Here is a 22,262-nt window from a genome sequence, read left to right as displayed (position 1 = left end):
AAAGAATTTAGGTAGGAGACCTGGCTCAGAGAGAGAGAGCTATTACCTGAGATAACTTTTATTGGAATAACCTACCTGTATGGCAGGGCAAACACCTAATAACCAAACACCTGCTTTTATTGTCTTGTGAATTACCTTCCACCCCAGCAAATCCCTAGACCCCTATCTCATTCCTGAGGTCAGGACAGCATATAAGCCTTGAGTGCCCACCTTGCCCTTGGGTCTCATATCTCTGGGGCTCTCATAGATATGTAATTAAATTTGTTTTTCTCCTGTCAATATGTTTTATGTTAACTTATTTATTAGATCAGCTAAAGAACCTAGAAGTTTAGAGGAAAATTTTTTCCTCCCCTAACTTATCGTGGTGATCATTTCACAATATATGAAAATGCTGAATCATTATGTTGTACACCTGAAATGAATAGTGTTACATCTCAGTTATACCTCAATTTTTTAAAACAGGAAACACTGCCTTAAAGCAGTGGTTCTCAAGATTTGAGCACTTCAGAATCACCTAACCTTAGAGTCCTGGGTAGGAGTGAAGATTCTGCATATTTACAAGGGTCCAAGGTACTTCTTATGCTTTTATTTTTAATGATTTTTATTTTTTCCATTATAGCTGTTTTTAAGTGTTCTGTCAATTTTCTACTGTACAGCAAGGTGACCCAGTCACACATACATGTATACATTATTTTTTCTCACATTATCGTGCTCCATCATGAATGACTAGATATAGTTCCCAGTGTTATACAGCAGAATCTCATTGCTTATCCATTCCAAAGGCAATAGTTTGCATCTATTAACCCCAAATTCCCAATCCATCCCACTTCCCTCCCCCTCCCTCTTGGCAACCACAAGGCTGTTTTCCATGTCCATGATTTTCTTTTCTGTGGAAAGGTTCATTTATGCCATATATTGGATTCCAGATATGTTATATCATATAGTATTTGTCTTTCTTTTCCTGACTTATTTAACTTAGTGTGAGAATCTCTAGTTCCATCCATGTTGCTGCAAATGGCATTATTTTGTTCTTTTTTATGACTGAGTAGTATTCCATTGTGTATATATACCATGTCTTCTTGATCCATTCATCTGTGAATGGACATTTAAGTTGTTTCCATGTCTTGGTTATTGTGAATAGTGCTGCAATGAACATATGGGTGCACTTGTCTTTTTCTTTCTTTCTTTTTTTTTCTTTTTTTATTGCTCAATGTATTTATTACATTTGTAGTTGTACAATGATCATCACAATCCAATTTTGTAGGATTTCCATCCCACAACCCAAGCACATCCCCCTACCCCCCAAACTGTCTCCTTTGGAGACCGTAAGTTTTTCAAAATCTGTGAGTTAGCGTCTGTTCTGCAAAGTTCAGTCTGTCCTTTTTTCAGATTCCACAATGGCCTCTAAGTATACAAGTGAATGAAAAGTTGTTATGTCTCTCACTTTAAATTAATAGCTAGACATGATTAAGCTCAATGAGGAAAGCATATTGAAACCTGAGATAAGCTGAAAGCTGGGCCTCTTGTGCCAAACAGTTAGCCAAGTTGTCACTGCAAAGGAAAAGTTCTTGAAGGAAATTGAATGTGCTATTCCAGTGAATACACGGATGATAAGTGAAACACAACAGCCTTAATTGCTGACTTGGAAGAAGTTTTATCAATCTAGATAGAAGATCAGACCAGCCATAACATTCCTTTAAGCCAAATACTAATCCAGATCAAGGCTGTAATTGTCTTCAGTTCTATGAAGGCTGAGAGAGGTGAGGAAGCTACAAAAGAAAAGTTTTTGTTTGTTTGTTTTGTCTTTAATGGCCACATCCATGGCATAAGGAAGTTCCTGGGCCAGGGATTGAATCAGAGCCATAGCTTTGACCTACACTGTAGCTGGAGCAACACTGGATCCTTTAACTCTCTGCACCAGGCTGGGGCTTGAACTTGTGCTTCCACAGCAACCCAAGCCACTGTGGTTGGATTCTTAACCCACTGCGCCACAGCAGGAATTCCTACAGAAGAAAAGTTTTGAAGCCAGCAGAGGCTGGTTCATGAGGTTTGAGGAAAGAAGCCATCTCCATACTGTAAAAGTACAAAGTGAAGCAGCCAAGTGCTGATGTAGAAGCTGCAGCAAATTATTCTAAAGATCTAGCTAAGATCGTTAATGAAGGTGGCTACACTAAACAACAGATTTTCAATGTAGATGAAATAGCCTTCTATTGGAAGAAAATGCCATCTGGGACTTTCATAGCTAGAGAGAAGTCAATGCCTGACTTCAAATCTTCAAGGGATAGGCCGACGCACCCAGTGGCTAATGTAGCTGGTGACATCAAGTTGAAGCCAAGGCTCATCTACCACTTTGAAAATCCTAGGGCCCTTAAGAATTGTGCTACATCTACTCTGCCTGCGTTCTGTAAATGGAACAATAAAGCCTGTATGTCATCACATCTGTTTATAACATGGCTCGTTGAATATTTTAAGCCTACTGGGACATACTACTCAGAAAAAAAGAGATTCCTTTCAAAGTATTATTGCTCAAAAAAAAAAAAAAAAGAGTGCTCTGGTGGCTCTGTGAACTTCCGTATGTTTTCGATGTGGCCAAAAAAAATAAAAAAACGGAAAATATTACTGCTCATGGACAATGCACCTGGTCACGCAAGAACTCAGATGGAGATGTATAATGTTGTTTTTATGCCTCTAACACAACATCCATTCTGAAGTCAATGGATGAAGGACTGGTTTTGACTTTCAAGTCTTATTATTTAAGAAATATATTTTGTAATATATATTTGGTTATAGCTTCATATCCAGTGATTCTTCTGATGGATCTGGGTAAAGTAAATGGAAAACCTTCTGGAAAGGATTCGCCATTCTAGATGCCATTAAGTACACTTGTGATTCATGGGAAGAGGTCAAAATTTCAACATTAGTAGGAGTTTGGAAGAAGTTGACTCCACCCTTCATGGAATACTTTGAGGGACATAAGCCTTCGGTAGAGAAAGTAACTGTAGATATGGTAGAAGTAGCAAGGGAACTAAGATTAGAAGCAGAGCTGTAAGATGTAACTGACCTGCTACAATCTCATGATAAAACTTTAACGGATGAGGAGTTGCTTCTTATGGATGAGCAAAGAAAGTGGTTTCTTGAGATGGAAACTACTCTTGGTGAAGATGCTGTGTAGATTGCAGAAATGATAGCCAAGGATTTAGAATATTGCATAAACTTATTTGATAAAGCAGCAGCAGCGTTTGAGAGGATTGACTCCAATATTGAACTTCTACTATAGATAAAATGCTATCAAACAGATTACATGCTACAGAGAAATTGTTCATGAAAGGAAGAGTCAACTGATATGGCAAACTTCATTGTCTTATTTTAAGATATTGCCACAGCCACCCCAGCCTTCAGCAACCACCATCCTGATTAGTCAGCAGCCATCAACATCAAGGCAAGATCCTTCACCAGCAAAAAGATTAGGACTCGCCGAAGGCTCAGATAATGTTTAGCATTTTTTAACAATAAGGTGTTTTAAAATTAGATGTATCTTTTAAAAATATACAATGCTACACGACACATTAGACTATAGTATAGTGTAAACAACTTTTATATGCACAGGGAAACTAAAAAAATTTGTGTGACTTAATTTATTGCAGTGATACGGAACTGAACCCATAATATCTCTGAAATATGTTTGTAATGTTTGTATTTAGTAGGTGCAAATTTTAGCTCACATGTGAGGTATTTTATTATATTTGAATAATATCTTTTTTTTTTTCGTTTTTGGCTACCCTACAGCATATGGAGCTCCCAGGCTAGGGATCAGATCCATGTTTCAGTTGTAATCTATGCTGCAGTTGCAGCAACCCCAGATCCTTTAACCCACTGTGCTGGGCCAAGGATTGAACCTATGTCCTGGCACTTCATAGACACTGCTGATCCTGTTGTACCACAGGGGAAACGCTGAATAATGTCTTTAAATTGACATTTCTTTTTTATTTTAATCATAAGTTATTTGTTTTAAAAGTAAAGAATGAATCAAGAAAATGATTATTAATGATTATTGCACAATTATTACTTTTGGCATATAGGAGAAGGGGATGCTAAAAATGATCCATTGTGGAGTCCCCTGGTTTCCTACCAGGATATGGATCCGGCATTGTCACTGATGTGGTGAGAATTTGACCCCTGGCCTGGGAACTTCTTTATGCCATGGGTGCAGTCCACCCTTGCTCCCCCCACCAAAAAAAAAAAAAAAGATCTGCTTTGATTGTTCAGTGTCTTAGATGTACTAGATATGTAACTGGTTCCTCAAAATACCACTGTTGGTTTTAACTAAAATAGAACAGGTTAGGAGTTCCCTGGTGGCTCTGCTGCTTAAGGATCTGGCATTGTTGCTGCTGTGGCTCAGGTGGCTGCCAAGGTGTGGGTTCTATCCCTGGTCCCGGAACTTCCAGTTGCTGCAGCCATGGGAAAAAAACAAAACAAAACAAAAACAGGTTAATCTGCATAGAGAAAAAATAGATTTTATGATGTAAAAGTTAATAAACAGAAACCTCAATTAAAAGAGTTAGGAAGCCAGGAGGGGGAGCTCTCATGCCCTATGACCATAGAGGAGCCCAAGAGGAAGAGAATTTCTCTTCTTGTGTGGCCAGAGCTCAGCCAATGAGAGACTGTCACAACTCAGCCAATAAAAAGCCACTGTGAACTCTCAGTTCCTATAGTGGACTCTTTGTTTACTATAGCACTTCCTTCTTCCTTTTTTCCTCTTTAAATGAGCTCTCTCCTCACTCCTGCACCTGGCTTGGTAAGGTAACAGACCCCATTTGCAATTCTTTGTTGACCTCAAATAAACCATTTTTACTGGGGAAATCACTGGCAGTCTTTTTTAGGGCAACAATGACCAACTTTTTGTCTCTCTCCTCTCCTGTAATAATTCAAGAAAAACCAAGGGACCAGTTAAGACCTCCAAGTATGCTGTGATTTGTGACTTTTTTTTTTTTTGCTATTTTAGGGCCACACCTGTGGCATATGGAGGTTTGCAGGCTAGGCGTTGAATTGGAGCTGTAGCTGGGGGCCTACACCACAGACACAGCAACCAGGGATCTGAGCCACATCTGCAACCTACACCACAGCTCATGGCAACACTGGATCCTTAACCCACTAAGTGAGGCCAGGGGTCTAATCCGCATCCTCATGGATCCTAGTCGGGTTCGTTAACTGCTGAGCCACAAAGGAAACTCCTGATTTTTGACCTCTGAGTATGCTTCATAGACCAGAGGTGTTTGTTTCTGAAGTGTTTGACATTCCAAAGTTTGTGTATGTTTGTACAATGGTAATTTCAGGAGGAGTTGCATTTTAAATGGGATAAACACGTTGAAGGGTATTTTAAATTTGTTGATTGTCTATCGTCTTGTGGCAAAAAGGTTCCTAACCATTTTTAAATAAGCGTATTTTCTCAACATTGAGTAGTACAATTTGGGAAGTGGTAAGATACTGTCACCAAATGTAATGTAAATTACATTACTCATGGCGGCACTTAGTGAAAGTTGTGTTTTTGAAAGTTGTGTCTTCGAGGAGCTCTTTGTGAATTTGTGGATGTGGGGTGACCAGGAGTATTGTCTCAGGTGGGTCAAGCTTTCACTCCTTGGGTGCTACCTGACCCCCCATGCACACACTCCTGCTCTCACCAGCACTATTTAAATGTTTCCTCTTCCTCCCTTTTTCCCTCTCCTCCTCTTCACCCTTGTGCTCCTTTGTCCTCCTTTCCCCATTTTTACTCCATAGTTACTTTCCCTTGATACTTTCTCATATATTAATTTGTGTCTGATACAACTCCATGATATTTGGCAGATCACGGTATTTTGGCTTCTCTATTCATTCCACTTGCATTAAATCAATTCAAGAAATGCAGAATGTAGGATTTAGCTAAATGCATGTAACAGCATTGGAGGTTGTCTACGTGCATGGTTTTGCAAAGTAATCTCATCTTAAAAGGCAATTGCTTTAGGACTTTGCCAAAATCAGGGATAAAGAATTTCTCTTAAGAAGCATACTTTTGATTCTTTAGGGTTAGTAAGGAGTGTGGCTTTAAAAGTTAATGATTAGTCAAAGGGTTTTTCTGCTGTCCCCTTTGTTTTCTACCGCAAACCATGTTACGCCATACCTAGGTCGTATGCTCACTGATTTTCGGGCATCTACAAATGAGGTATTTCTTCATAAAATCTTAAAATAGTCCTAGATTCTTAATAACTTGGGCAAAAGTGAGTACAAAGGGATTTGTCTGCAGCACACAGCTGGGCTCTGTGGTCCAGCTGAATGAGTTTCTTCTCTAAAGGGTGGCAGCATTTTGCCCCTACCACCTCCTCTAGAATAGGAAGTGTTAATGAGAAGACATCCAGCCATTGCTCTCCTACCATTGGGGGCATGTTCGCTAGGCTGATTTTTCTCTAATAACTACCCTGACTGGCAAGGGTGCACTGAGAGAAAATTCTTACAGGCATTTTGCAAACCTAACAGGCATTTTGCAAGCGTAACATACTCTACCCTCCTTGCAATATGTGTCTTCTGGGAAAGAACTCGCAAAGACTTGTGGTAAGTTGCTTAGTAGTAGTCATGGTCTGTTAATTCCATTTTTTTTTTTTTCTCCCTGAGAGAGGGAAAAAAATAACTGGCGAATATCAGGGTTCCTAGGCTCTTACCGGAGCATTGGACCAAAGGTTTCCCAGAACACAGTGTTTTATTCTAAAACTTAAAAATTGGTTTTCCAGAGCAGGGATCTTGACTAGAGTCTATAGCCCTTAGGGGATACTTTGGCTGGACTGCAGAATCCTGGAGACCTCTCTTAAAAGAGGGCTGCATGGTCTCTTTTTTGTCTGTACATTTCATCAGTTTTTCTACAGCTTCTCTGACTTTCTAAAATGATCTTCTTTCTTAGCATTCCAGAAGCTAAGGTTTGCTTCTCAAATTATATTCAAATGAATTCTTAATTGGTCTGTGACACTTAACATGCCTTTGCCTAATTCCATTTTTTGGAATGTTAAACAAACACCAAGGAAACAAGCTCAATACAGGAATATGACTTAGCCTTACCCTGCTTTTTTCTTTTTAATTTAGTGGAACTATATTGATTTCAAGAGCTTGCAATGAAGCATATTGACATGCCCCTAATTGAAAGAGAACAATATATACTTCCTTGGAGTAGATGTATGATGCTTTGTGGCTAAGGTTCTTGTTTTGTCAAATACAATAAAAATTACTTAAAACATTTGGTGATATGAAAGTTTTTTTATTTTAATTTTTTAATAATTTTTTAATTGTTATTTCCCCCAATACAATTTTTTTTCTACTGTATAGCATGGCGATCCAGTTACACATATATGTATACATTCTTTTTTCTCCCATTATCATGCTCCATCATAACTGAATAGACATAGTGTGAAGAGCCTTTTTTTTTTTTTTTTTCTGGGTAGAGAAATTTGGCTCACTTTTTACTTTCTTTCTTAATTTTTTTTTTTTTTTGGCTGCACCTTTGGCATGTGGACGTTCTCAGGCCAGGGATCGAACCTGCAGCAGAGCAGTGACAACACTGTATCTTCAACCTGCTGGGCCACCAGAGAACTCCAAATTTTACTTTAACTAAGCTTTTCTATATTACTTAGATAAATTTAAAAAGGGCACTTTTCTCCATTCATGTATGAGAAATCCTGTTTTAGATACTGTTAATCACTTATAACACCATTTATAGCAACAATTTGACCACAAATAGTGATGAGAAAAATTCTGAAACATTAGATATTGGTGGACCTTTAAATAGAAGTTTTATAACGTTTGGGAAAATTGGCACTGAATATCTCAGTTTAATGGAATTTTTCTAGCTAAGTTTTTGGATAAGTTTATATATACTTCTTGAATACTTTCAAGTACAGTTTAACTTGGTGTCATCTCATTTTGGTTAAAAGCATTTAGTCACTCCAAGATCTAAAAGGAAAGAATTCCTATAATTAAATACATTGGTTTGTTTTTATGTGGTTCCATAATGTAATATATTAAGCTTTTACTAGATTTCTGGCCCTGTGTATGCTACGTGGTTTATGAGGATTTTCTCACCTAAGTTTGTCAGCAGCTTTTACATGATAGGAATTAGAACTATCATCCCTGTTTTGCAGATGGAAAAACAAGTCTGGAGCCCAAATTCTGGGATTCAAGAGCCTGTGCTTTCCCTACACAAAAAGTATTTTAAGTAAAATTAAATGTTAAATAAGCAAAGTAAGGAATGACATTTCTAAAAAAAATTATGGAAGACTTCATGAGTTAAAGAATTGTATAGTGAACCCTCATGTACTCACCCCCCAGCTTCAACAATCATCAACACACCATCAATCTTGTTCTCTACAGCCTCTGTCCTTTACCATATCTCTATTATAAAGCAAGTCCCAGACATTCTATTATTTCATTAAAGAGAATTTTTTAATTAAAAAAGATACACTTATCTGGGTGAGAATTATGATCCCATGTTACGTAAATGTTAACAATCCCTGGGAATGTTTAAAAAGTACTTTTTCTTGTGTCATCTCCTTTAATTCTCATTAGAATTTTTGAATTGCTAATGTTTATTCCTATTTTGGAAAAGAGAAAGTTCTGGCTTTGAGAGAGTTATAAAACAAATAATGACAGCTGGGACTGAAATTTAAGATGTCAGATTGGAAGTCTATGTCTCAGCCTATTTCCTCCACATAATTGCAGCCTTACAGACTGTTATGAATGAACTTCAGCCATAATACTATGTGAGCCAAGAAAGGAAATCTAAAATGGCTCCTACATTTTACAACCTGATCATCTATATTCTTTTGGGAATTTTTGAAGTTTATTCTCTTTAGGTCGGTAGTTGTCTTTAGTTTTGAGCTATGAGATTGGGCTGTCGGAACCACGTAGGAAATTATTCTTAGCATGAATAAGGCACTGGGTTTAGATTAGATTAATGCATATTTAGCACATTCTCTGTCCTGGTAGAGTCCATTCACTTCTCTGTGCTACAGTTAGAATTGATACTTAGTCAAATGCCATGTTTATTCATTGATTTTTGTACTTAAACTTGCTGTTTTCATTGGATGTCAAGATGAAAAAAAGCAGATTCTTACCTCAAGAAACTTATGTTAGGGAAAAACATGTATATAAATAGCCATTATACAAGCAAAACAAAACATATTGTCTTGTAGAGTTAAGTTTGTAAGTTCAGAAGATAATACAAATAGCCACCATTTATGAATGACTTCCCTGTTAGGTAATGGGGTTATTTATTTTAATGCTTCAACGCACATCTTTTTTTTTTAAGATTTATTTTTTATTTGTTTATTTTTAAATAAATTTTATTGGAGTATAGCTGACTTACAAAGTTGTTTTTGTTTCAGGTGTACAGCAAAGTAAATCAGTTATACATATACATCTATCTGTTCCTTTTCAGATTCTTTTCCCATGTAAGTTATTACACAGTGTTAGTAGAATACCCTGTGCTATTCTGTGGGTCCTTGTTACCCATCTATTTTATATATAGTAGTGTGTACATACCAGTCCCAACCCCCTAATTTATTCCCTCCCACCCTACATTTCCCCTTTGGTAGCCATGAATTTGGTTTCAAAATCTTTGAGTCTATCTCTGTTTTATAAATTCTTTCATATAATTTTTAAAAAATATTTTTATTTTTTCTGTTATAGTTGATTTATAATGTTCTGTCAATTTCTGCTGTACAGTGAAGTGACCCAGTCTCACACACACACACACATACATTCTTTTTTCACATTATCCCCCATCATGTTCCATCACAAGTGACTAAAGTTCCCTGTGCTATAAAGCAAGATCTCATTGCTTATCCACTCCAAATGCAATAGTTTACATCTCCTAACTCCAATTTTTTTTTTTTTTGGTCTTTTTGCTATTTCTTTGGGCCGCTCCCGAGGCACATGGAGGTTCCCAGGCTAGGGGTCCAATCGGAGCTGTAGCCCCCGGCCTATGCCAGAGCCACAGCAACGTGGGATCCGAGCCACGTCTGCAACGTACACCACAGCTCATGGCAACGCCGGATCATCAACCCACCGAGCAAGAGCAGGGACCGAACCTGCAACCCCATGGTTCCTAGTCAGATACATTAACCACTGCGCCATGACGGGAACTCCTCCTAACTCCAATTTTGTATCATTTTTTTGGATTCCATATGTTAGTGATCTCATGAGGTATTTGTTTTTCTCTGTCTGACTTACTTTGCTTCGTATGATAATTTCTGTGTTCATCTATGTTGCTGCAAATGGCATTATTTCATTCTTTTTATGGCTGAGTAATACTCCATTGTAAATATGTACTGCATCTTTATCCAGTCTTCTATTGATGGACATTTAGATTGCTTCTTTGTCTTGGCTATTGTAAATTGTGCTGCAATGAACATTGGTGTCCATATATTTTTTCAAATTATAGTTTTCTCCAGATATATGCCCAGGAGTGGGATTACTGGATCATATGGTAGTTCTGCACTTATAAGGAGCCTCCATACTGTTCTCCATAATGGTCATACCAGCTTACATTCCCATCAATAGTGTAGGAGTGTTCCCTTTTCTCCACACCCTCTCCAGCATTTATTGTTTGTAGATTTTTTGATTATGGCCATTCTGATTGGTGTGAGGTGACACCTCATTGTAGTTTTCATTTGCATTTCTCTTCTTTGCATGTGTTTTTTGGCCATCTGTACGTCTTTGGAGAAATGTCTATTTAGATCTTCTGCCCATTTTTCATTTGGGTTTTTTGTTTGTTTTTGATATTGAGCTGCATGAGTTCTTCAATACATGCCTTAAAAGGGAAATATTATTAACCAAGCTATAGATGATATCAAGGCTCGGGCACAGGTGACCATAGAAATTGGCCTTCAGGGATGGGTAGGGTTTGCATAGCTGGTGAGTTGGGCATCCCATCCAGCCACAGAGAAGCACTGAAAGAGCCAGAGGTTTGGGAAGCAGAGAAATACCCCAGGTTCAGGGATCGGTGAATAGGAAGGTCAAAACCACATTCAAGGCTTGTATTTGTAATGATAAGAAAAGACACGGAGTGGATATATATTGTCAAGTGTAGGCTGAACGAGGTTAGTATGATTTCAGTGAAGTGTTTGCTGATCCATGAAATTACCCTTAGAGTAACATGGGTGTTTTGGAGACTCCATGACCTTTGAATATGTGAAACTCTCTGATTTGTGCTCTTTATTTCCTCCCTCTTTTTCTTCTTCTTTTTTTTCATTCTAGACAGTCTGTGGTCAGTTTTCTGCTATAAGCAATTTGCTAGCAGCTAAGCTTTAGATAAGGCCTTGTAAACCACCTGCATAATTATATTACCTACAAAGAATCATTTGATATTAGTTAAGCCAACAAAGACATTTTCAATTTTCTATTGTTTAACAATCTCTCTTTTATTTGGTAGTAGCCTGAGTATTTGTTTTTGTTATTATCCAGGTGTCTCTTTTACTAATTAAATTTGATTGATAGACTTTCTAACTTAAGAATTAATAGAAGTTAAGGTAGTGAAACTATTCTGGATATTATAATGGTGGAGATATGACATACATTTGTCAAAACCCATAGAATAAACAACACCAAGAGTGAACCCTAATGTGAACTATGGGCTTTGGGTGATGATGATGTGTCTGTGCAGATTGTAAGGCAGGTACCACGCTGGCGTGGAAGGTGACAGTAGGGAGGGTAGGCATGCACAGGGGCAGCCAAAATACGGAAAATCTCTATAATTGCTACTCAGATTTTTCTGTGAACCTAAAACTGCTCTTAAAAAACAAAGTCTATTAAAAAATTAATAGAAGTAGAGAAGTGACAAAAGCCTAGAGTCTTCTATGTAGGTAGTTTCAAGGGAAGTTGATGGTCAAGGTAGGAGCATGATGTCAAGTGCAGCTTGGGGCAGCAGGAGCTGGGGTTCTTCCCACTGCAGGGGCAGTGGCAAGAACATCTTTAGAAATAATACATTCTCTTCTGTGAGTAGAGGCAGTCCATGGGAAGATGACAGAGGACAGATTTCAAAGTCAGAAAATTTGTTACAGATTTCTAGGAGTGCAGCATTCATTGTCCTACATCTTCCGCAAGTTATGCAAAGGACCCCTTGATTTCCAAAAAGCGTTTTGGTGATGTCTTCCGTTAGGAACAGCTCTTGATTTTTTTTTTCTCTTTTTTTTTTTTTGCCATTTCTTGGGCAGCTCCCGCGGCATATGGAGGTTCCCAGGCTAGGGGTCGAATCGGAGCTGTAGCTGCCGGCCTACGCCAGAGCCACAGCAACGCGGGATCCAAGCCTCGTCTGCAACCTACACCACAGCTCAGGGCAACGCCGGATCGTTAACCCACTGAGCAAGGGCAGGGATCGAACCCGCAACCTCATGGTTCCTAGTCGGATTCGTTAACCACTGCGCCACCATGGGAACTCCATGATTTTGTAAAGGACTTAGGCTCTTAGGCCATTTTCCATTTTACTTGAAAGTTTAAAACACACACACAAAAATATGCATATCTAATCTTATCTAATCTATCAAATCCTGCCAAGTCTTTCTCTCAATATTTTGTTAGCAATTGTAGCAGTGAAATAAATATCCTTGGCATTGACGTACCTTTTTGCTCTCACGTGCCTGTTTGACTTACTCTATACCATCCCTTATTTTTCCATCTCTAATTCATGTGTTCCACGGTTGCATTGTAATTTTTACTGAATACTTTCTTTCTTTCTTTTTTTTTTTGGTGATGTGTCTGTCTTTTCGCCATTTTAATTTATTATTATTTTTTATTTTTTGGTCTTTTTGCTATTTCTTGGGCTGCTCCCGCGGCATATGGAGATTCCCAGGCTAGGGGTCCAATTGGAGCTGTAGCCACCAGCCTAAGCCAGAGCCACAGCAATGCGGGATCCAAGCAGCGTCTGCAACCTACACCACAGCTCACGGCAGATCCTTAACCCACTGAGCAAGGGCAGGGATCGAACCCGCAACCTCATGGTTCCTAGTCGGATTCGTTAACCACTGCGCCACGACGGGAACTCCTGAATACTTACTTAAAACTTTTTTTTGTATTGAAGTCTAGTTGCTATACAATATTAATGAAGTTACAGGTGTACAATATAGTGATTGACATTTTTTTTTTTTCCTTTTGGGACCGCATCTGCAGCATATGGAAATTCCTGGGCTAGGGATCGAATAGGAGCCACAGCTGCTGACCTACACCACAGCTGCTGACCTGTACCACAGCCACAGCAATGCCTGATCCAAGCCACATCTGTAATCTACACTGCAGCTTATGGCAATTCCAGATCCTTTAACCACTGAGCGGGGCCAGGGATCAAACCCTCATCCTCATGGATACCAGTAGGGTTCTTAACCCACTTAGCCACAAGGGAACTCTGGTGATTCACAATTTTTAAAGGTTATACTCCATTTATATTTATAATAAAATATTGGCTATATTCCCTGTGTTGTACAATATATCCTTGTAGCTTATTTTATACATAATTGTTTCTACCTCTTAATCCCCTACCTCTATATTGTTCCTCTCCCTAAATACTTTTTCTTCCCTCATTACTTTCTTTTGACTCTCAGTGTTAAAAGCTGTAACATGAATAAAAATCTTGAAAGAAAGTAGCAATGCTGTCTTGAGACTTAGAACCAAGTTTCTTTGATATTTGTTTTCTTTTCTTTTTTTTCAAATCCCTATGACCATTTTAACTCTCATTTCTTTGGTATTTCTATATGGCTGGTTTCAGAAGGTTTCACTCCCTGATCTCATACATCTTCATTTGTTTAGGGACCTGGGTGCTTGGCCAGTACTTTGACTTCTTTAAAAAAATTGTATGACTTGTGATTACAGGAAGGGACTGAAGGAGCCAGGATGTGACGATTCCTGATCAATCCTTTAGTAATTTCCCTGTAGTATTAGTGAAATCAATTAAGTCCTTTTACATAATTCTTACCATAAATCTGGAGTCACCCATATTGATCTTACTGAAGAGTAGGAAAGGAAATTTTTATGAATCTGAGGGAGACAAAATAATTAAATATCTTGGATTCAGTTACTGGGCTTTTAGCAAAAATAACAATATTTACTTTTAGAGTGCTTTATTTTCTTAAAAAAACACACAAGCAAGTCTTAAATCTTTTTCTACATAAATAATCTCTTTCTACTGAGACTTATTATCTCTTAAGAGACATATAGCTTCAGAAATTTTTTTCTTGCATTGCAGTCTGCCAATCAGAGAAATTTGGCGAATGCCTAGGAAACTAGGCGTGATTACCCATGTCCTCCAATTCTTTTTACTTCCAGCATAATATTTTATTAAATTTTTTCTATGCTCCATAAAATATCTATGATGCCTATATCCAAAAATCTTGGGTTTTTATGTTGCATAATTGTGTGATTTCTAACTAGTGCTCTTTTGTTAATCCATTTGCAAATATTTACCTGTATCTTTCTCACTCTGAACATCCTGGAATTACTTGATACATCAAAGTGCTATGTATTTCTTTGGCTGTTTAAATGAAAATTATTAATTTCAAAAATGATTGTTTATAATTTAATTTTTCAGTTAGTCTTACTTTTTGATTAAGAAAGCAAAGCTACTTTATTCAAAAGATGTTTGACCTTTTTTTTTTTTTTTTTTTTGTCTTTTGAGGGCTGCAGCAGCAGGATATGGAGATTCCCAGGCTAGGGGTCTAATCCGAGCTGTAGCCACCGGCCTTTGCCACAGCCACAGCAACACCAGATCTGAGCTGTGTCTGTGACCCACATCACAGCTCACAGCAACGCTGGATCTTTAACCCACTGAGCGAGGCCAGGGATTGAACCCACAACCTCATGGTTCCTAGTCGGATTCATTTCCATTGAGCCACAATGGGAACTTCTGACCATATTTTTTTTAGGAAATTAGAAGTATTTCCTATGAGCATTTGAACATTCACTACCATTTTTATTATTAAATATGTCATCCATGCACGTTGGTTTTGCCACCTGATATATCTTTTCATCCTCACTGTCTTAGTTCAGGTACCCTGTTAACTAGCTTTCTCTGTTTCTAGCATCATCTTTCTGCAGACTATACAGAGCCAAGAGAATAATTTTTTTCTTGTTGATATTACCTTTTTTTTTTTTTTTGCGTGGCATACAGAGGTTCCCAGGCCAAGGATCGAACCTGTGCCCTAGCAGCAACCCAAGTCACAGCAGTGACAATGCCAGATCCTTAATCACTGAGCTACTAGGAAACTCCTGATATTATTTTCTTTTTCTTTTTTTTTTTTTTTTGTCTTTTTGCCTTTTCTGGGGCTGCTCCTGCAGCACATGGAGATTCCCAGGCTAGGGGTCTAATTGGAGCTGTAGCCGCCAGCCTACACCAGAGCCACAGCAATGTGGGATCTGAGCCGCGTCTGTGACCTACACCACAGCTCATGGCAATGCCAGATCCTTAACCCACTGAGCAAGGCCAGGGATCGAACCTGCAACCTCATGGTTGCTAGTTGGATTTCTTAACCACTGAGCCACGATGGGAACTCCTGATATTACTTTCTTAAAAAATTTTTTTTATTATCCCTCAAATGACTATTCATTGTAAAAAACATCAGAAAATACAGATAAGTAAAAATCAGAAACACAAAGTATCTGTAATCCACCAACCAGATAAACAGCTGCTAAAAATTTAGTATACATTCTCTCAGACTGTTTTAAACGTATAAATAGTAGAATGTTATGTAGGTTGAACCCTAGTCGTTTTTGAATCTTCAATGAGAGGAGATTGAAAATAAACTGAATGAAGATTTGCGTTCTCACCTGCACCATAATGGATGGTGCATCGACTCGGCTGATGTACTCAAGTCAGACCATTGGTTAGTGATTAATTATTGGTTGATTTTATTTTAAAGGACCATATGGCCAAGTCATATACCTTATTGAGGTTATGGTTTCTCCTGAAAGAAATAGCTATCTCTGCTGTCTGTCACCCTAGGACTGGTCAACCCTGGAGCCTAAAACTTGGAAGGCAAGCTGAGGTGAGGTAAAGGCATTTCTCTCTCTCTCTCTCTCTTTTTTTTTTTTTGTCTTTCTGTCTTTTTAGGGCCACACCTGCGGCACATGGAGATTCCCAGGTTCAGGGTGGAATTGGAGCTATAGCTGCCAGCCTACATCAGAGCCACAGCAACACCAGATCTGAGCTGTATCTGTGACTTACGCCACAGCTCATGGCAACGCCGGATCCTTAACCCAATGAGCAAGGCCAGGGATTGAACCTGCAACCTCATGGTTCCTAGTCGGGTTCGTTTCCACTGTGCCGCGACAGGAGCTCTGCATTTCTCTTTTTAATACAAAAAGTTCCTTTAGGCTAAACTGAGAAATAGGACTCCAAGGCATTTCCGGTGAAGTAACAGCTGTGGTGACATGGAGGAGGCTGGGAGCAAATCCGCCTTATTAGTGACCAGGGGAATGCACTAGGCATGAACAGTAGAAATTCTGAGTTATTTTGCATATGATATGGTGCTTCCTTCCCAGTACTGGCAAAACCGCAGTGAGACTCAGTGGAAATTATAGCCCGCTTCCTACTGAACTGTGGGGACATAAGGGAAGGAGTCCATTTGATTCTTGAGGCAAAATTAAATGACTTATATATACCACTAGAAAGACTAGACAGAGCAAAGATAGCTGGTAACTAAATGTAGTTGAAATACTGTCCAGATCTGGTCAGTAACTTAAATTCAGCAGTGACAGCAAGTGCATAAATTATATTAGACAATTGACATTACCTTTTCAGCCTCAATGGGACTTAGTTTACTTGCACTGTGTGTTTTGCTGTCCTTTGTGTGGCAATAACTTAACTGAATGACCTTTAAAAAGTAAAGTCTTTTGGTGTCTGAGTTTTAGCTCGATAATAATTCTTTGAGAAAACAAGTCTTCATAAACAATGGGTGGCCATGTCTGTCTTTGACTTTATTGTTATGAACATCTTCATCGTTGACTGTCATTCACAGGTTTTGTAGAGTTGCGGGGAGGGGCGGTCCTGTGGTTAGTAGGCTCTCCCGCAATATTTCCAGGTTGCCTTCAGTGATATTGTTTTAGTGCTTTTTGTATGATCTCATGTGAAGGAACCTGGAGCTCTCCAATTCAAATCTATCTTGTTAATGCCTCCTTGTTCTACTAGTGGAAAGTAGGTCTGAGACTTCCTGAGTCTCAAAAAGCGTTGTATTTTTTTTAATTTACTTTAACCTAATCTCTTTGAAGATAGAAATTTACATAGTATATTTAAATAGCTAAGTTTTCCCTCTGCACACCCTGACCTCTGAAATGTCACCGAGACCGTAGATCGTATGTTGCTTAGATCTGGGGAAGAGGTATTTCCAATGGACAGAAAAATAAATTCAGCCTTTCCATTCCTAAAGTTAGTTTTATTTCATTATTATGCAGCAGAGTCAAATGGGAATCTGTTCTGTAAGTAACCTTTTGTTTCTTAAGGATACTCTTCCCACAGAGTTAGGCTAAGTATCTTTTTAGTCTTTTTCTGAGTACTTTGCCTTCATGGATCTGCAGTGGGAATATTTTTAGTTTTTATAAGCAGCAAGATTATGTCTGAACTTTTTATGATGGAATAAAATACATCAAGATGATTTGTTTTTATAAATTGCTTTATACTGATTGAAGTAAATGCACACTAATATTTAAATATTTGTCTTCTCCTAAGGCCTAAGATAGCAGGTTGTTTATACCATTAGATCTCCAAGTTTCTCTTGCATCCTAATTGCTTGGAGAATACTGGGTTCCACCCTGAGTTTCTGAGTCAGTGGGTTTGGGGAGGGGCCAAGAATTTACCTTTCTAACAAGTTTTTAGGTGATGCTGATGCTTCTGGCCTGAGTACCCCACTTGGGGAACCACTGACTTAAACACTCAGAGGGCTTGCTTGGATGCCAGAAAGTTTCTGTGGCTAATAAGACACAGACAGGGACCCCTTATGGATGTTCCAATTCTAAGACCTGTGGTCTTACATCTCCAGTGAGTTTCATGACCTTTGGAATTCTGGCCCAGGTAATGGGAGGGGGCTAATGCCATTAGCTTCAAATCAGCTGGAGAGTAGGCAGGGGTAAGAGTTTGTTATTTAGGTTTGTAGAATTTGAGTTGGAAGTTCTGGTGGAGGTGTGCTAACAGCCAGTAGAGATTGTGGGCCATCACTCGGGAGTAAGAACAGGGCTGCAGAATGAAGGAAAACTAAAAACTTATTGATGACCCAGTGATAGATGTCTGCATTACCTCATTTCATTTATTGCTCTCCTGAGGGTAGGGAATAGTATTTAAATATAATTTTTATATTTATTTATTTATTTATTTATTTTTAATGGCCACACCTGCAGCACATGGAAGTTCCCAGGCCAGGGATTGAATCTGTGACCTATGCTACAGGTGCAGCAATGCTGAATCCTTTAACCCACTGGGCCAGGATGGGGATGTAACCCACACCTCCACAGTGATCTGAGCTGCTGTAGTCGGATTCTTAACCCACTGCGCCACAGCGGGAACATCATGGTATTTTTATTTTTAACGGATGAAGCAGGCAACTGAGACTTGGAAAGATTAGGTAACCTGTCATTGTGTAGGGCCCAAATTTGAGCCCCAGTTGGTCAATTTCTTCATTATATCTTCAGAGGAGCAGGTTTGAGAAGGCAAGGTAAGCATAGTGTTCTTTATTGCAAAGGGATCCAGTGGGATGAAGGCTGAGAAAAGGAGAGCAGTTAGATTTGCTGTCTGAAAAGAAAACCTTTAGTATTTTGGTTGGGGGTAAGTCCCTTAACAGCAGAGGGTAAGGAAGGAGAGGCCATAGGTAAAAATTCACTTTTGAGAAAAATTGGTTTTAAAAGGAAAAAGACAAGAGAATGATATCTTGAGGATTAAGCCTTCCCTCATATAGTCCCCTGTTATGGACTGAATGTTTGTGTCCCTCCCCTCCAGATTCCTTTGTTGAGGCTCTAGTCCCTGCAATGTGATGGTATTTGGAAGTGGGGTGTTTAGGAGGTAATTAGGGTTAGAATAGGTTGCAAGGTGGGTCTCTCATGATGGGATTAGTGCCCTTATATTATATTATATTATTAGTGCACCCGAAAAAGCCCTTGTGAGGACATAACAAGAGAGTAGCCATCTGCAAGCCAGGAAGAAGACCCCCACCAGAAGCAACTACTCTAGCCCCAGGATCTTAGACTTCCAGCCTCCAGAACTGTGGGAAAACAAATGTGTGTTGTTTCGCCACCCAGTCTGTAGTATTTTGTCATAGCAGCCCAAGCTAAGCCAGTAACTACCCATGCAAACTGGTGGTTTGTATATTCAGACCTGGTCCATTCAAAGGTCCTCTAAAGTCTTTGAATACATCAAATTGGCATTTCTTAGTGGTTTTTTTTTTTTTTCTTTTTCTCCATCCCTACTTCTGTTCAAACACTAACAAGCAGGGTATTCCAGTCTTGTCAGGATTTTCCTGCCAAATCTACCTCATTATGTAACTGGGTGAGGTGTGTGTTGCCTCTTACATAAGAACCGGTTTTTCTGTCATTTGTCGAGCTGGATTGAGCTACTTCTCTTTTGCTGGTGTTCATGTGATACGTGGGGTGGTGAAGGTGGTGTTAAAAGAGTAGCTTGTGTGGCTTTCAGCTTTGGTTTGAGCTTTAGAGCTGATGAGCTAACGTTCTTAACACTTATTCCTAAGAAAATTAACTCTATTTTATTTACATCTTTGAAGTGTTTAGGGAACTTTCCAAAATAAATGAAATGCCAAGTTATTCATCCATGTGGGTTGCTCCATTCATATAAAAGAGAGTGTAAAATGTTATTTCATTTCTGCTATGAAATTATTTTATCATTTGATTTGGAAGTTGTATAAATGACTCTAGGTGTTTTTTTTGTTTTTGTTTGTTTTTTTGTGTTTTTTTTTTTTTTTTTTTTTTTGCGGCATGACTAAAAAGATTCTTAGTTGATTTATTACTGAACTCCCAAACATTTAACAGGTGGAGCCAAGAGAATGAACAGCATATTAAACATGAAGTGAAAGTGGTTGTCAAATTCTTTTTAGAACCAGGCAGAAGATAAAATAATGAATACATTACCAAGATCCTAATTGGTGTTGAAGGGAAAATGATATTACTGATATCACATGACTTCTCTGAACTAAAATAAGTCTCTTAAATGACATATGATGCCATGAGTGTAGCCCAAAAAATGATGTATTGGTTTTTATTTTCTCTGAAGCATACCCTAGCTAAATTGTCAGAACTGCTAGGAATTCTTCTTGAGGATAAATATGAAGACTGTGTGAGGGCATGATCTTATTCTTCAGCAGTAAGAGAACTCAAGAGTAAACAACACTCAAACTTTCCTGAACGTCAGCTCTCCGAGTGGGTGAAATTTAAGAGCCATCGCAAAAGATTAGGGAATCATAGCAGCAGTCCTTGACATGGTCTTTTACAGGCCAGCAGTGACACTCTTCTTCTCCTTATAAGTCACCTGAAAGACACCTCCAATTTTAGCTTTGGGTTACCCACTGAACAGACGAATCACCCCCTGGACCCCCTGCATGTACTAGTAATTTATTTTGTCATTGCCTTTCTTTTTTTTTAATTGCAGTATAGTTGACTTACAATGTTGTGTTAATTTCTGCTATACAGAAAGGTGATTCAGTTATATATATATTATATATATTATATTATATATATTATATATATACATTAAAAAAGGATTCTTTTCATTGTGGCTTATCACAGGACATTAAATATAGTTCTCTGTGTTATGCAATAGGACCTTGTTGCTTATCCCCCCTCTGTGTATAATGGCTTACATCTGCTAACCCCAACCTCCTACTCCATCCCTCTTCCAGCCCCCTCCCCCTTGGCAACTATAAGTCTGCTCCTGTCCGATCATTACCTTTCTGGGTCTCTGTTTGCTCATCTGTAAAAGGGGGATAATAGCAGCAGCCACCTTACAGAGTTGTTATGAGGATTAACTATGAATGCGTGTAAAGCCCTTAGAACTATGCCTGCTGCAGAGTAAGCCCCCAGTTGCAGTATTACATATATTACCTAGAAGGGAAAGTGGAATACGTCATCTCCCCTGAAGTTGTCAGCAGTGAGTGGCTGAAAGGTGGTTAAGAGGCAGACTGGATGGTGTTGGTGCAGAAGAAGCTGCCCAGAGGGGCACATCATGGTTGAGGTTCATCCTGTTCGCTTGGGACAGCTCTCTTTGGGACAGTGTCTCCCTGTGGATGGCTGGGGAAAGCAGGAGCAAATTGTCTGAATTCCCTTCACAAGAGCATCTGTTTGCATCCTGATTGAGGTCATCTCTGAGCACAAGTTCCAGCCTGGGCAGCTTCTATGGGATGCTACTTTTAAGACTCAGGACCCACCTAGAAGTAGGAAAGTGCTACTTCCTTTCCATGCTCTCATCCCTTATCTCGGTAGGGGTGGAGAAGCATGTGGTTTGGCTCTTTAAGCATGTATGGGCAGATACTTTTCTCAACACCCAGCTCTGATCAGAGAATCACAAAGCCTCCTCCAGATGTATATTTAGAAATGTTGCCATGGTCACTGTTTCCCATTTGGGCATCTGTCCTGTGGCTATTTCTGCATGCAGGTGAGGCTCTCCCGCCCTCACTTTACTCAAGTCAGGCTTTGCTGTTACTTTTTCCTGGAGGCTCTCAGCCTTCATACCAGTTCATCAGAAAAATTCCTGGACTCACAAAACTTCATGGCAGTGAAATGTTTTTAATTCCAGCCTATGCAGGATTCGTCTGACCAGGGTGAGGCTGTTTTAAATAAGTATTATGTAGCGCTTTTCCATTGTTGGGAAATACTGATGCAATAATTGTCCAATAATACTTTGAAGAGGGTCATTTTCCAAATATGATCATGATAACATTTTTTTCTTGGCAGTTAGCAACTGTGGAGAGATGGCACATAAAGAAAATGATTAATATGGGACTCTGTGGTTGCTGTGAAATTGCAAAGTTGGATTTTTAAAAATGTGTTTTAGGGGTCAAAAAAGGAGCAGCGAGAAAGGTTAACGCTGATTCCATCAGTGACTAGGAAAATCTAGGGCGAATAGCAGTGAGGTAATGGATAGGATGTCTGACAGTGATGGGGTTTGCTTCCTGCAAATTTCTAGCACCTGGCTGTCTAAATGTGTGAATATTCTACATATGGAGAACATGAATTTGCAATGTTTGGATTAAAGGTCTTGTAAATTATTTTGT

This window comes from Phacochoerus africanus, chromosome 12 (genome assembly GCF_016906955.1).
Source record: "Phacochoerus africanus isolate WHEZ1 chromosome 12, ROS_Pafr_v1, whole genome shotgun sequence".
Lineage (NCBI taxonomy): Eukaryota > Metazoa > Chordata > Mammalia > Artiodactyla > Suidae > Phacochoerus > Phacochoerus africanus.
The sequence above is the reverse complement of the archived record's forward strand: the minus strand, read 5'-3'. Positions refer to the sequence as shown.